Source organism: Macrotis lagotis, chromosome 4, assembly GCF_037893015.1.
Source record: "Macrotis lagotis isolate mMagLag1 chromosome 4, bilby.v1.9.chrom.fasta, whole genome shotgun sequence".
Taxonomy (NCBI): Eukaryota; Metazoa; Chordata; class Mammalia; order Peramelemorphia; family Peramelidae; genus Macrotis; species Macrotis lagotis.
Genome location: NC_133661.1, coordinates 203,770,562 through 203,783,413, shown reverse-complemented (window position 1 = coordinate 203,783,413; position 12,852 = coordinate 203,770,562). Strand labels below are relative to the sequence as shown.

The 12,852-nt window shown below is 42.2% G+C and overlaps 2 protein-coding genes across 5 annotated transcripts in view; one reads left to right on the top strand and one right to left on the bottom strand.

Annotated features, from left to right (window-relative positions):
* LOC141522103 (photoreceptor outer segment membrane glycoprotein 2-like) overlaps positions 1-11,210 on the bottom strand; it is a 45,691-nt gene extending 34,481 nt beyond the window's left edge. The window contains exons 1-2 of one of the 3 annotated variants that reach the window (XM_074235223.1): positions 10,742-11,210; positions 9,955-10,120 (exon numbers count right to left, since the gene is read on the bottom strand). The gene's annotated coding sequence lies outside the window, so the exon portion shown is untranslated. The other 2 variants (XM_074235221.1, XM_074235222.1) reach the window with 2 other exon arrangements.
* TTBK2 (tau tubulin kinase 2) overlaps positions 10,728-12,852 on the top strand; it is a 242,175-nt gene continuing 240,050 nt past the window's right edge. The window contains exon 1 of one of the 2 annotated variants that reach the window (XM_074235218.1): positions 10,728-10,884. The gene's annotated coding sequence lies outside the window, so the exon portion shown is untranslated. Of the gene's footprint in view, positions 10,885-10,923; positions 11,313-12,852 lie in introns of those variants that run through there. The other variant, XM_074235212.1, reaches the window with a different exon arrangement.

The following is a 12,852-nucleotide window of genomic DNA, read 5'->3' as shown; positions in this document are numbered from 1 at the left end:
GTTTACCTGAGTTGAGTTTCCTCTTTGCCCAACCTATATATGATATCAATATTCATTACTAATGTAACCCATGTTTTACTCCTCCCACTCTCTCTCCACAAACTCTGGTTTACATGGACTAATTTTTATTTTAATTGCTGACCCCCAAAGAGTAATTCTCTTTATGGGCCATTTGCCCCCATCCAGAATTAACTTGGGGAAACTTCTAAATATAGCTTGTATTTAGGTTTTCATTGGAGGGAAGGCTAAACTTTAAAAAAAAAAAGGAAGTCTTTAGCTCCCATATAAATCTTTATTTCACCAATTAGAATGTAGAAGGAATTCACAAAAGCCTATATAGAGTCACAGAATACCATTTAATGGCTCACAGAGGGAGTTCCCTTCAGAACAAACTAAAATAGAAGTTGCCATTGGTACAACTCTTTGACATTTCATTGAATTCTCAGCTTTCCCACAAAGTTCAAGGTCCCTACTAACCCATAGAATTCCCTAGAGTTTAGACTCCCCCTGGAAAGGAAACATACTGTGGGCAGGCTGTCACAGTCCATAGACCTGCAATGTCCCTATTAATCATGGAGATATTGGAGAGCAAAGTATAGTCTCTTGTCGTCTTAGTCTTGTGGCTTTAGTTCTTTTGCTGTTCTCCACTTGAAAGGGCTCTTTGATCATTTTCTTTCTCTAAGAAACATGTGATTCAGGAAATTTACTTCTGTCTCCTAGAAGGTCAGATCCCTCACTCTCTTGAACTTAAGGTTACTAGAGGTAATACTTAAAAGCCTGGTGCTGCCTAAGCAAATCCCCCCTGTATTCAATTATTATCTCTATGTGGATAATTCTCAAATCTACTTATCCAGCTAACGTATCTGCTGACCTCCAGTTTTGTAATTCCAAGTGAGAAAATGAGAGATTTGGAACATCTTTAACTGGATCTCAACTTAAATTCAACATGGCTAAAACTGAATTCCTTATCTTTACTCTAAAACTCTCCCTTCATCCTAACTTCCCTCATTATTAAAGGTACTATCATTTCTCAAGTTTACAATCTTGGGGTCATCCTTGCCTCATCTTCTTTCATCTCTCATATACAGTCTCTTGCCAAGGCATGCTGATTTTATCTTTGAAACCATCAAATATGCCCCCACACTACCCTGATAATGTCTAAATTACTGTAATAGTCCATTTAGTCTGTTTCCCAGTCGTAAGACTCTCTCCACTTTGGTCCATCCTCCAGTTAAGCTGTCAAAGTGATCTTCCTTTTAAAACACAGATTTGATTGTGTCATATTCCCCACTACTCAATTGACTCCAGACTTTCGATTACCTCCAGGAGAAAATATATAACATCTCTGTTTGGTGTTCAAAGACCTTCATAATCTTCCCCTCATCTTTTTTTTTTAACAACTTTTCTTTTAGGTTTTTGCAAGGCAAATGTTGGGTTAAGTGGCTTGCCCAAGACCACACAGCTAGGTAATTATTAAGTGTCTGAGACCGGATTTGAACCCAGGTACTCCTGACTCCAAGGCCAGTGCTTTATCCACTATGCCACGTAGCCGCCCCTCCCCTCCTCATCTTTCCACTCTTCTCCACATACTCTGTGATACAGTGACACTGATCTCCTTCTGTACTGATTTTATATGGGAGATGGGAAAGGAAAAGGAGTTTGAGGGAAAAGATAAGAAATTCCTTGCACAAAACATTCTACATTCTGACTCCATGTATTTTCACTGACTGTTCCCTGTGCCTAGAATTTCCTCCTTCCTCATTTCTGCCTCCTGACTTACCAGTCTTTCTTCAAGTCCTAGCTAAAATTATACCTTCAATAGAAATCTTTATTCCCCCTTGATTTTTTGTCTTCCCCTGAGATTACTACCAACTTATCCTATACATTTTTTCATTTTTGCAATTTTTTTGAGAACAGATATTTTCTTTTACCTTTCTCTGTATCTCCAGTATTTAACATTGTGCCTAAGAACATAATAGGCACAAGAAGTGCTTATTGATTGACTCTTCTAGATAGACTAATTCCTGGATCACACGGAAGAAATCACCTCTATTCTAAGCAGTTGGAGTTCAGGAACACTGATCATAAAGTCTTCTCTCTGGTCACATGGGCAATCAGAAGTCTGCCACATGCTGCTGAGGGAAGTATAGACATTCTACCACTGCAATGGCTACTGTCATCTCTTGGGCTAGAAAATTCTACTCTCAAAAGTTCTCCTCTTAGATCCACCAGGTAAGGAAACGGTGGAGGAGCATGTGTATTCAGCCACGGTCTGTCTTCCAAAAAGGGGGAAAAGATGAAGACAGGAACTAATGTATGAAATGGAAAATTAAAACAATTAAAAGAAAAATTAAAAAGCAGATCACCAGTCTCTTTTATCAGTTTTTGGGAAGAGTAGGGGGGAGAGGAAGGTAGGAAGACTAGGTGACGCATTGGGAGTAGAGAAAGAGAAAGATGGGTTCTTCTGATGAGAAGCTGGCCTCCTAAAGAACCTTAACCAACCAAATAACTTTGAGAACTACTTCGGTCACCAAAACTTATACCTTAGGACAGCCAAGGAGGTGGCTCCAAACCAAATGGACAGCTAGGTGGTACAGTGAATACAGCCCCAGCCTTAGAGTTAGGAGGATGTGTACTCAGGACTCAGACTCTTGACACTCACTAGCTGTGTGATCTTGGGAAAAATCACTTAACACTAACTGCCTGGCATCCAGGGCTATCTCTGTCCTGATTCTTATCTGACCACTGGACCCAGATGGCTCTGGAGGTGAAAGTGAAACTGGTAACAGCACAGCACCCCTCACTCAAATCCAATTCATTTGCTTGTCATGGCATCACCTCCCTGATGTTATGGTCTTCTTTGAGAACAAAGGATAAACATCATCCAAACCAGATGATCTCATTTTCTAAGATCTCATAGGTTGTCTTTTTGTTTTTTGACTTGCCCAAGGTCACACAGCTAGGCAATTTTAAGTGAGGTCAGATTTGGACTCAGATCCTCCTGATTCCGGGGCCAGTGCTCTATCCACTGCACCACATAGTTGCCCCAATAAGTTGTCTATATTTTATTTATAGAGGTCAGTGAACATAACTGTTTCCTATAAAAGAAAGGTGGAAGGTCCTCCTTGAGTAACTTGCATTAAGAATATATTGTGAATTTTGCCATTTCTAGGGTTCCTAGTGCTATTTAAAATTAGCTTAAAAGTATAAGAAAATCTTTTCCCATCCATAATGGTTTCCTAACTTAACAGGGTCATTGCAAGTTGGCCCTAAGACAGACAGACTTACACTAAGAATTAATTTATGTTACATGCATTGTATGTAAATCTTGGCTCACATAGTTTACACTTTGACTAAACCAAATCCTATTCAAAATCAAGGTCCTGTTAATGTTATCCTCTTCTACTAAATCTTTTTTTATTCAATTTTTTTCAATTACAAGCTATGATAGTTTTTCAACATTCATTCATTTGCAAATTTATGAATTACATTTTTCTACCACCCTCCCTTCCTTCCCCCCTTTCCTTGTCAGCAAACAGTCTGGTAAAAGGTGTACATTTACATTGTGTTTAATATATTTACATTTTAGTCCTTTTGTGTAAGAGGAATTAGAAGGGGAAAGAAGAAAATCATGAGATAGGAAAAACATAAGGGGAAGTTTTTAAAAAGTGAACATAGAATGCAGATTACATGATTTTTTCCTCTGGATGTAAATGTTATTGTCCATAACAAGTCTCTCAGGGTGTCTTTGATCTCTGACATGTTGAGAGGAGCTTCATCCACTAACATTGATCATCTCACAATGTTGTTAACGTGTACAATATTCTCTTGGCTCTGCTCCCTTCACTCAGCATCAGTTCATATAATTCTTTGTATGCTTCTCTAAAATCTGACCACTCATGATTTCTTATAGAGAAATACCCAATAACATTCATATATTATAACTTGTGCGGTCATTCCCCAAATGATGGGCATCCCCTCAATTTCAAATTCTTTACCACTACAAAGAGACATTTAAGTCTTTCAGGAAATTTCTAATCCCTTGATAATTTTTTCCTTTAAACTTACAGCATTTTCAACAAGTGTTTATTAAATATCTACTATATGTAAGGAATTAGAATGTGATAGATAAGTAACAGTCTACATACCACTGATGTGGTCTACTCCATTCATGTAGAAGTGATGTGACTTACTTTTGTATTTATGGCTATATAACTTGCAAAATAATTTAGCAAAGAGTTATTGAGAGAATACAGAATGCAGAATAAAAAAAAAACCACATTCCTCCATTCAAGAAGTTTAAAATCTAGGAGGAGAGTCAAGGATGTATGTCAATATAATACAAAACCATAGGTATAAGAATTGCAATATGTTTCTTTGTACATGTCAAGGTGTTAGAGCAATGTCTTGAACATAGAAGTGCTATTCATTGTAATGGTAATGCAAAAATAATACCATGCAAAGACATGCAAGTCATTAGACTTGAAAATGAGTCAACCTGACCACTTGCTGTTCTGTGGTCATTACTAGAGCAGCAGTAAAAGAGAATTTCTTCCACTTAGTGTGACTTTGGCCAAGCTATTTTGACTTCTCCTAGTTTCTTATTTCAAGATCCCATTCCCATTCTAAATCCTGATCTTAAAATGAACCTGTTGAGCTTTGATACTGAAAATGGTTGTAGTGAAACAATCTGGTCACCAGAAGGTTCTGAATAAAGACAGCTGGATTGGCTCCTTCTATTCTGGACTAATTAAGAGACAGAAGTTACAGATTGCTGCTTTCTGTCCATGTAGCCTAGTGCTTAAAATAGCAGACGAGGCTATGACTATCCCTACACTGCAACACTCTGTGAGGGCTGTCATAATGTTGGCTTTATCTTTTTTTTTAAGGTTTTTTTTTTTTTTGCAAGGCAAATGGGGTTAAGTGGCTTGCCCAAGGCCACACAACTAGGTAATTATTAAGTGTCTGAGACCAGATTTGAACCCAGGTACTCCTGACTCCAGGGCCGGTGCTTTATCCACTGTGCCACCTAGCCGCCCCTATTTATCTTTTGTTTTTACAATTACATGCAAGGATAGTGTTCAATATTTATACTTTTGCAAGCTTTTGTGTTCCATATTTTACTATTACCCTCTCTTCCCTCCCCCCTCCCCATGGCAGTTAGCATTTTGATATACTCATGTACAATCATGTGTTGACTTTAATTTTAAAAAATTATAAGCAGACAACTTTGCCAAATGAACAACAAACTAGAAAGTTTGAGAGTGTATATACAGTTTACTGGTTTAATTACTGGCTTAATTTTTTCAATTTAAATTTTCAATTTATTAAATAAATGATACTTTATTATACTTCATGGTACTCAGGAATATATGATAAATAAGCCTGACTTACATGTGTGCAAAACAATTTTCTTTTCTCATTTTACAATTGACACTTTGATAGTGATTTAAAGTTTTCAAATAATATATTTTCATTTTTAATCTCATTAAATTAAATCACATAATCTCATTTAATTCTTACCCTATGAGACACCAATATTATCTCCATTTTACCGATGAAGAAATTGAGGATCAGTTGAGGTCTTGACTACGACCATACATCTAAGAAGTGTTAGAGGGAAGATGCGAACCCACATCTTCCTGACTTCACTCTAGTTACACTATACTGTACCATCTAAGGATCAGAATTAATATCAAATGCTATCTTAATCACTACCCTCACAATGACATCTAAATTAAGAGACAAATATGATCTTACTTAAAGTCAAGAAGGATTCAGCAAAGTTAAGAAGGTACTAGGTACTGGGGATACAAAAACAATGCTTCTGCTTTCACACATCTTTTAATCTATTCCTATGAAGGAGGATTTAAAGTATGCACAGATAAATGAATACAAGATAATTTGAGAAGGGAAAGGTAAAACCAGGAAGGCTTATCAGAGAGGAATTCTAAGTTTAACCCTGAAGAAAAATAATTTCCCAGTTGGATGGATTTTCTACCCTTTATCCCACTCATTTCAGACTACATTCTACCTCTATCTTTTATATAATTACTTCTCCCCTTCAGGGAGCAATTCTACAAATCTGAAGGGTCTACTTGAAAAGCTATTTCTTGTTGGATATCCTGTGTATTTAATAGATTGAGGAAACATAAATTCTGGACCATCAAAGTATGACCTGCTTATTGGACAAATAGGAAACCTGAGATAGAGGTAGTAGGTCCAAAGAAGTGGATAGAGCGAATACTAGGAATAGGGCCACAAATTTAGGCATTTGGAAGCCATAAGGATAGAATAATTTCTCTCTCTCTCTCTCTCTCTCTCTCCCTCTCTCTGATTTTGTATTTACTTATGTGATTATATGTTGTATCCCCAACCTAAAATTTAAACTCTTGGAGGAAAGAGAACATTTCATTTTTATGTTGAGTTTAACATAGTAAGCTACACAAAAATGGATGTTTAGTGAATGTTAAATTGAGCTCATCAAAGGAGATAATAAAAAAATAACTGACATATAGCACTTTAAGGTGTATAAAGCTTGTGGCATGCATCTTCTCATTTCATGGGAATAAGGGAAAGGAGTTTCAGCATCCTATTACTTCCACTCAACATCTAAAACAAGTTTACCTCCAGGGTCAGCCTTAGGCTGATAGTATGACTTTGGGGACAAGAAAAAGGCAGTTTGCCTCTCTTCATATGTTAGATTTAGAACAGTTGTTCCTTTAATTAAACCACAATTATTAAGAAAAATTTACTAAGTACACACCAGAGACAGCAAACACTTTGGTGTCAGTGGTCTGAAATAAGATGGAAGTGGAAAGTGGAAGTGGAAAGGTGAAGGAGATTTCAGGAAAATCTCAAAACCTAGTTTTGCTTTCTATTTTTTTCCCCTGGATTTTAGGGTCATTAATTTTTGTTTTTTTGCTCTGTCTACTTGGGCTCTTCAGCAAGAAAAGCAATAATTATTTTTCATAATAACAACTACAAAAATGCTCACTCAACCATGTATACTACCTGGGATCAGTTTTTTATTTTAACCAATTTCTGTTTATTGGAGTTACATCCCAGAGACAACTCTACAATCTCTCAGAAGTTTACTTTCACCTAGAGATTTATTTGTGTAGTGTTGTTTAGTTGTTTTCATTTCTCAGACTATAACCACATTTGGGTAAGATACTGAAATGGTTTGCCATTTCCTTCTCCAGATCATTTAACTACTTCTCCAGAGTCCCACAGCTAATAAGTGTCTGGGGTCAAATTTGAACTCAGAAAGAGGAATCTTCTTGACTCCAAGCCTGGCATTCTATCACATTGTGTCACCTAGCTACCCTTTCTCTATAGTTTAAACCCTTACTAATGAAGTTATTTTGGGGTCAATTAACCAGTAAAGCTTCCTTATAAATTCAACAAATATTTGAATGCCTGCCTGGAAATCTCTGCGATAGGTACTGTAGGGAATAAAAAGATGATGCTTCTCCTTCGTTCTCAAAGAGGACCATGACATCAGAGTGGTGATGCCATGACAAACCCAAGAATTGGATTTGAGTGAGGGGATGCTGTGTTAAGTCACCAGCCTCACTTTCTCTTCTAGAGCCATCTGGGTCTAAGGGCCAGATATGAATCAGCATGATTGCAGATGGCCTTAGATACAAGGCAACCAGGGTTAAGTGACTTTCCCAAGGTCACACAGCTAGCAAGTATAAAGGGTCTGTGGCTGGATTTGAACTCCTATCCTACTGACTCTAAGGCCAGTGCTCTATCCAATAACTGCCCAGGGAATAAAAAGAATAACATGTTGTCTCTGTACTCTTAGTCTTACAATAAGCATAGTATTGTGATTTCATTGGTACTGATAATTCCTAGGTGAAGAAACTCCTAACAATTCAAGTGAGCACTTTCTTTGCAACTTAAGTCTTGGAAAGTTGCCTAGAGCATAGAGATTGTCTCCATTCAAGGGCACACAGCCATAAGTCTCAGAGGTGGGAAATGAATTCAGATAATTTACAGTAAATGAAGCACACGGTATCTATAATAAAAGATAATGTCAAAGTGTCATAAGAATGTTACACAGTAGTACAGAGTTCAAAACAGAGAGATAAACCAAAGATGAGACTATGGTTGCAGATCTTCATGGTATGAATTTTTGATGATGCTTAACTCTTCACATACCCTTTCACTTAAGCTCCCTGAGATTAATTTTTCTCATGTGTAAGATGAGGGATTTGTTATGAACTCTGAAGTCCCTTCAGCTCTAAATCTAAGCTCAATAAAAAGGGAAATAATCAGCAAAATGAGGTTTGAGAGCTCTTTGCTTTGGGACTTTCCACTGAGACAGCAAATCACTTAACTCATTTGCCTCAATTTCCTCATCTGTAAAATGAGCTGGGAAAGGAAATGGTAAACCACTCTAGTATCTTTGCCAAGAAACTCCCCAAAAGGGGGGTCAGATAGACTGAAAATGACTGGATGACAGAACAATAAATCATCCTGAAAACCCCACTCTTGGATATTTTGAATGTATATAATTCTCATTTGGGATGCACCATCATCTATTTCAAGATATTAAATTCAGTAATTTTAGGGGAAAATGAATATTCTTTTGGATTATTCATTTATTTTTATTTGCCTAATTCTTGAGGATTTCAAATAATTCAGTTGTAAAAAAAGTAAGAAAAGATATCTTTTCATTTTTTAAGAATTGTTATCTTATGTAAACATAAAGTGCTTTAACCAGACCCCTTAATCCTACTTTACAAGGCATCAGATTAGGCCAATTAAATTACATTTAAGTGATTAGTTTACATTTTTTAGCAGAAGTGAGTCATGCACAAAGGAGGGTATACTCCACTTGCTAAATATGTGTAACAGAAAATCTTTAAAATATGATGGGATTGGACCTGTGACTTTTTTCATATAGGGAACTGCCAGATGAGGGGTTTCTCTCCACAATACAGGTCAGCAGCTTCTCTGTAATTTATTGCCTGAAATACAGATTAACAAATTTGCCCAGGATCAGAAAGTCAGGATGAGGGTCAAAGATGGGACTTGAACATAGGTCTTCCAGAGCAGATTACTCTACAGCTTTCTCTCATTCACAGCATATTCACTGTGAAATAAGTAATCCAAAAGAATATTTTTTCTCTAAAAGTGGGAAAAAAGGAAAATTACAAATATTTGAAGAAGTCACCCATTCTTTTCTACCCCAAATCGCCTTCAGCGTCAAAAATTGTTTCTGAGCTAGTCTACCAGGCAAAGTCATGAAAAAGCAACTTTATGTTTTAATTTGTGGAAATTAATGGGAAATTTGGCAACTTCTTTAAGTATAGGAGGAGGAAAAAAAAATGAGCTGCATCATCAATTGCCCCTAATGCACATTCTGTTCTGCTTCTTTCTTTATCCAAGCGGTCTGACCTAAGATTCGGGAGAAACGACTGCTGATGTTGAGAATTTCAAGAGATTTTTAAAGCTTTCTTGACTTTTAAAGAGCTGAAATATCTTTCCTGTACGAGCAATTCAAATAGCGCACATAGGAAAAATTTACATTTACTTGTAGTGCATTCTACTTGAGTTAAGGAAAAGAACAGATTTCAATGACCCTGAAGCTAGTAGTAGCGGATCTCGTTTCAGCCTTTTTTTTTTTTTTTGGTTTATGAAATTGTATACTTCCCCCGGAGAGTGATAGCTATAAATCAATGTTAGAGACGAAGGGGGAGGGCAGCTTTAAAGTAGTGTTGGTGCATCAGTTGTAGTCCTGCGAACTGCTGACCAGTGAGGAAGGAAGAACAAGGGCAGGAGAGGACTCAGGACCTGGAAAACAGCGGGGTACGCTGGGGGTGGGACTGCGTTGTCCCCCCCCCGTAATAGATAAATGATGATAAAATACAAACTACCAAGTGTCCTCTTCCATTTTTGCGGAATATCCTGTTTCCTGGCTGTGAAATGAGGTCAGCTCACCTGCATCTCTGAACTTTCCTAAATCCAGCCCCCGTCCCATCCGCCGAAGTGGGGCGCCTGGACGCCCTCCGCTGGCGTGTGGGCTCTTCCTGCCCCCCACGTCCCTTGGTTTTTGGGGGGCCGAGGCTCATTCTCTTGGCTTTCCTCTCGGGCAAGTCTTCTGACTCTACGAACAAACAAACCTTTGAGGCGGAGGGGTCAAATGCCCCTTTTACTTGGGTTGGGGCAATTTCTGGCTGAAAAAAACTTTGCTATCCCACGGAGCCCCGGGCTGTCCCCTGCCCCCGGGCCCCCGTCGGGTTCGTCCTGCCCCGGGCCCGAGGCCCCTTTGACCTCCAGGCCGCCGGGAGCGGGGCAAATCCGCGGCGTCATCGCCCGCGACTCCCGGGCTCCGCGGGCGCCCCGGGCCCTGCGCCTTGGGAGGCCCCCGCGGCGGGAGGCCCCGCCGGGTGAGGCCGAGGCGCTCGTGCCCGCCACACCACCTCCCCCCGCCCCGAGGGCGTCGGTGCCCCCGACCATCGTCTGTGGCGGACGCAGTACGACGTGGGCTAGAGGCCACCATGCCACGACGAGGCGGCGTTCGCGAAGCCTGCGGCGGAATGGGGGGAAGAGGTCGCCGCCGCCGCCTCCGCCTCGGCCCCTCCCCCCTCGCCGAGCCGCACTTCCCTGCTCGGGACCGGCGGGTAGCCGCAGCTTGCGGCCGGAACTACAAGCCCCAGAATGCTCCTGCGCACGCGCGCTGCCATTGTGATGCTCCTTTCCCGGTAACTCGCCCTCTCAGGCAAACCTGAAGATAGCGGCATTTCTCCGGTGGGGGGCGGAGACCCTCTTTGCCCGATTTCCCTCCCCCTCGCTGATAGGCAATGGGATCAGCCAACCGACGCGACGGACTCGGACCGCGGCCTCCAATCAGCGGCTGCGGCGGAGAAGGTGGGCGTGCGCCCTGGCGGGGCAGGTGGGCTAGGCTGTGCCGGGTGGCGAAGGGGGAGAATAACGTCGGGTCGGGTCAGCGGGCGCTGCAGTAGTCGCCGCAGCGGCGATGGGAGCGGTGGGGCCGCGGCGGCGGCGGCGGCGGCAGCAGGAGGAGCGGGGGCTGGAGCGAGAGCAGCGGCCGGGGGCAGCCAGCGGCAGCGACCGCCGCCGCCGTCGCCAGTAGACGCGAGCGGTGCCCGCGGGGGGGAACGACCCGACCGGCCCGGCCGGCCCGCGAAGCCGCGCAGGGGGCCCCGCCGCAATCGGGCGGCGGGGGATGGGCAGGCGGCGGCGGCGCCTGCTCCCGAGGGCTGATCCCGCCCGGCCCCGGCCCTGAGCCGGGCCCGACCCCGCCGCCTGGAGCTCCTGTGTCCGCCGCGGCCCAGGTAGGACACGCCCCCCGCGCCCTTCCCCCAGGCGCTGCCCGCGGGCGGCCGCCAGACCCTCGGCGCCCCACCTCTGCGGCCGTGTGCGCCCGTGCCACTCACCCGCATCCTTCTGGCACTCCTGCCATCGGCGCCAGGACGGCGGCACCCACCGCCGCACGTGTCTCATCATTCAGCTGAAAAAGCCCCAAAGCATCCGGACGCAGCCCCCCCCACCCCGGGCGAGGAGCCCCCGGCGCCGCCGCCGGGCTGGGGGGTGCGACTCTGTGATGCCTAGGCTGCCAGTCATGCCCAGGGACCTGGGCACTTGGGAGCGGGGGTGCTGCTGCTGCCGGGCCGCTGTGGGACAAGAGCCAGAGACTCCTAAAGTAAATGTGGTCGGGAGGACGGGATTCTTGTGTTTTGCTTTGAGAGGAGGTTGGTAGGCGACAACCACCTCCCAGTGAACTCCTCCCACTTCTGGACATGGAGGAGCCTCGGGGATTGACACATCCTCTTGTGTCATTTCGTTCAGACAGCTTTCCTCAAATCTTCTGTAGAGGTGTTTGGTGTAAAGCAGAAAGGCAGGACCTGCGTTTAGTCAAGGCTGGATTGGAATTCCCCTTCTGACACTTAATAAACTTAAATTTTTTTGAGCGTCGCCATTCTCATTTTTATAAAATGGGAATGATGATATCTGTAGTAGAGTTAGTTGCAGTGGGGAACAAATGAGAAAGAGCTCCTTCTGCCTCTGGGGCCGAGTAGAATAAGTTTAATTCCTTTAAATACTTAGAGTTTTCATACCTTCCCATCCCCAAGTCTTTTTCCTTTTCCAAGTAAACTATCTCCAATTCTTTCAGCTGATCATCATATCACATAAACTTGAGGTGTGTCATCATCCTGTTTGCCCACCCCTGGACAATCTCCACTTTTTTCAATTTTAACCCGAAAATGTGCTGCTTAGAGTGTAACACAGGACTCCAGAGGGAGTTTGAAGAGTGTGGGGGGGCCATCCTAAGCCAGGATTCTTTGCCTTTCTTAATGAGTTCTAATAATAAAAGTGCAATTTTATTAGCATTCTGGGCTACTTTTTCCTACTGTCGACTCTTCCAGAACTTGCAGGCTACAAAACTCTTTAGATCTCTTCATAAAGCTGCTATCTTGTTTTACCTTCCTCCAATTCCATCACAATCCTGTAACCTTGAATTGTATTGAACTTTTCAGTTCCCACATTTTCTTTCACCTCCATTTACTGTCAGTTTCCAAAACTTGCCAATTCTACCTCTAAAACATTCCTTATATTTCCACATTTCTGTCCCTTTCTCTCTACTCATATGGTCACTATCCTAATTCATACTCGGCTCACTTTTCTCTTGTTTTGTTGCAACTTTCCTACTTCTAGTCTTTTCCTTATCCAATCCATCCTTTCAGCTGACAAAATAATTTTTCCAAAGCCTGTGCCTGCAATAATCTTAAGTGATTCACTACTGCCTAAGATAAGCCACATACTCTTCATCCGGTTATATTTAAAGCTTTGAATAGTCTGACTCCAAGCTACCTT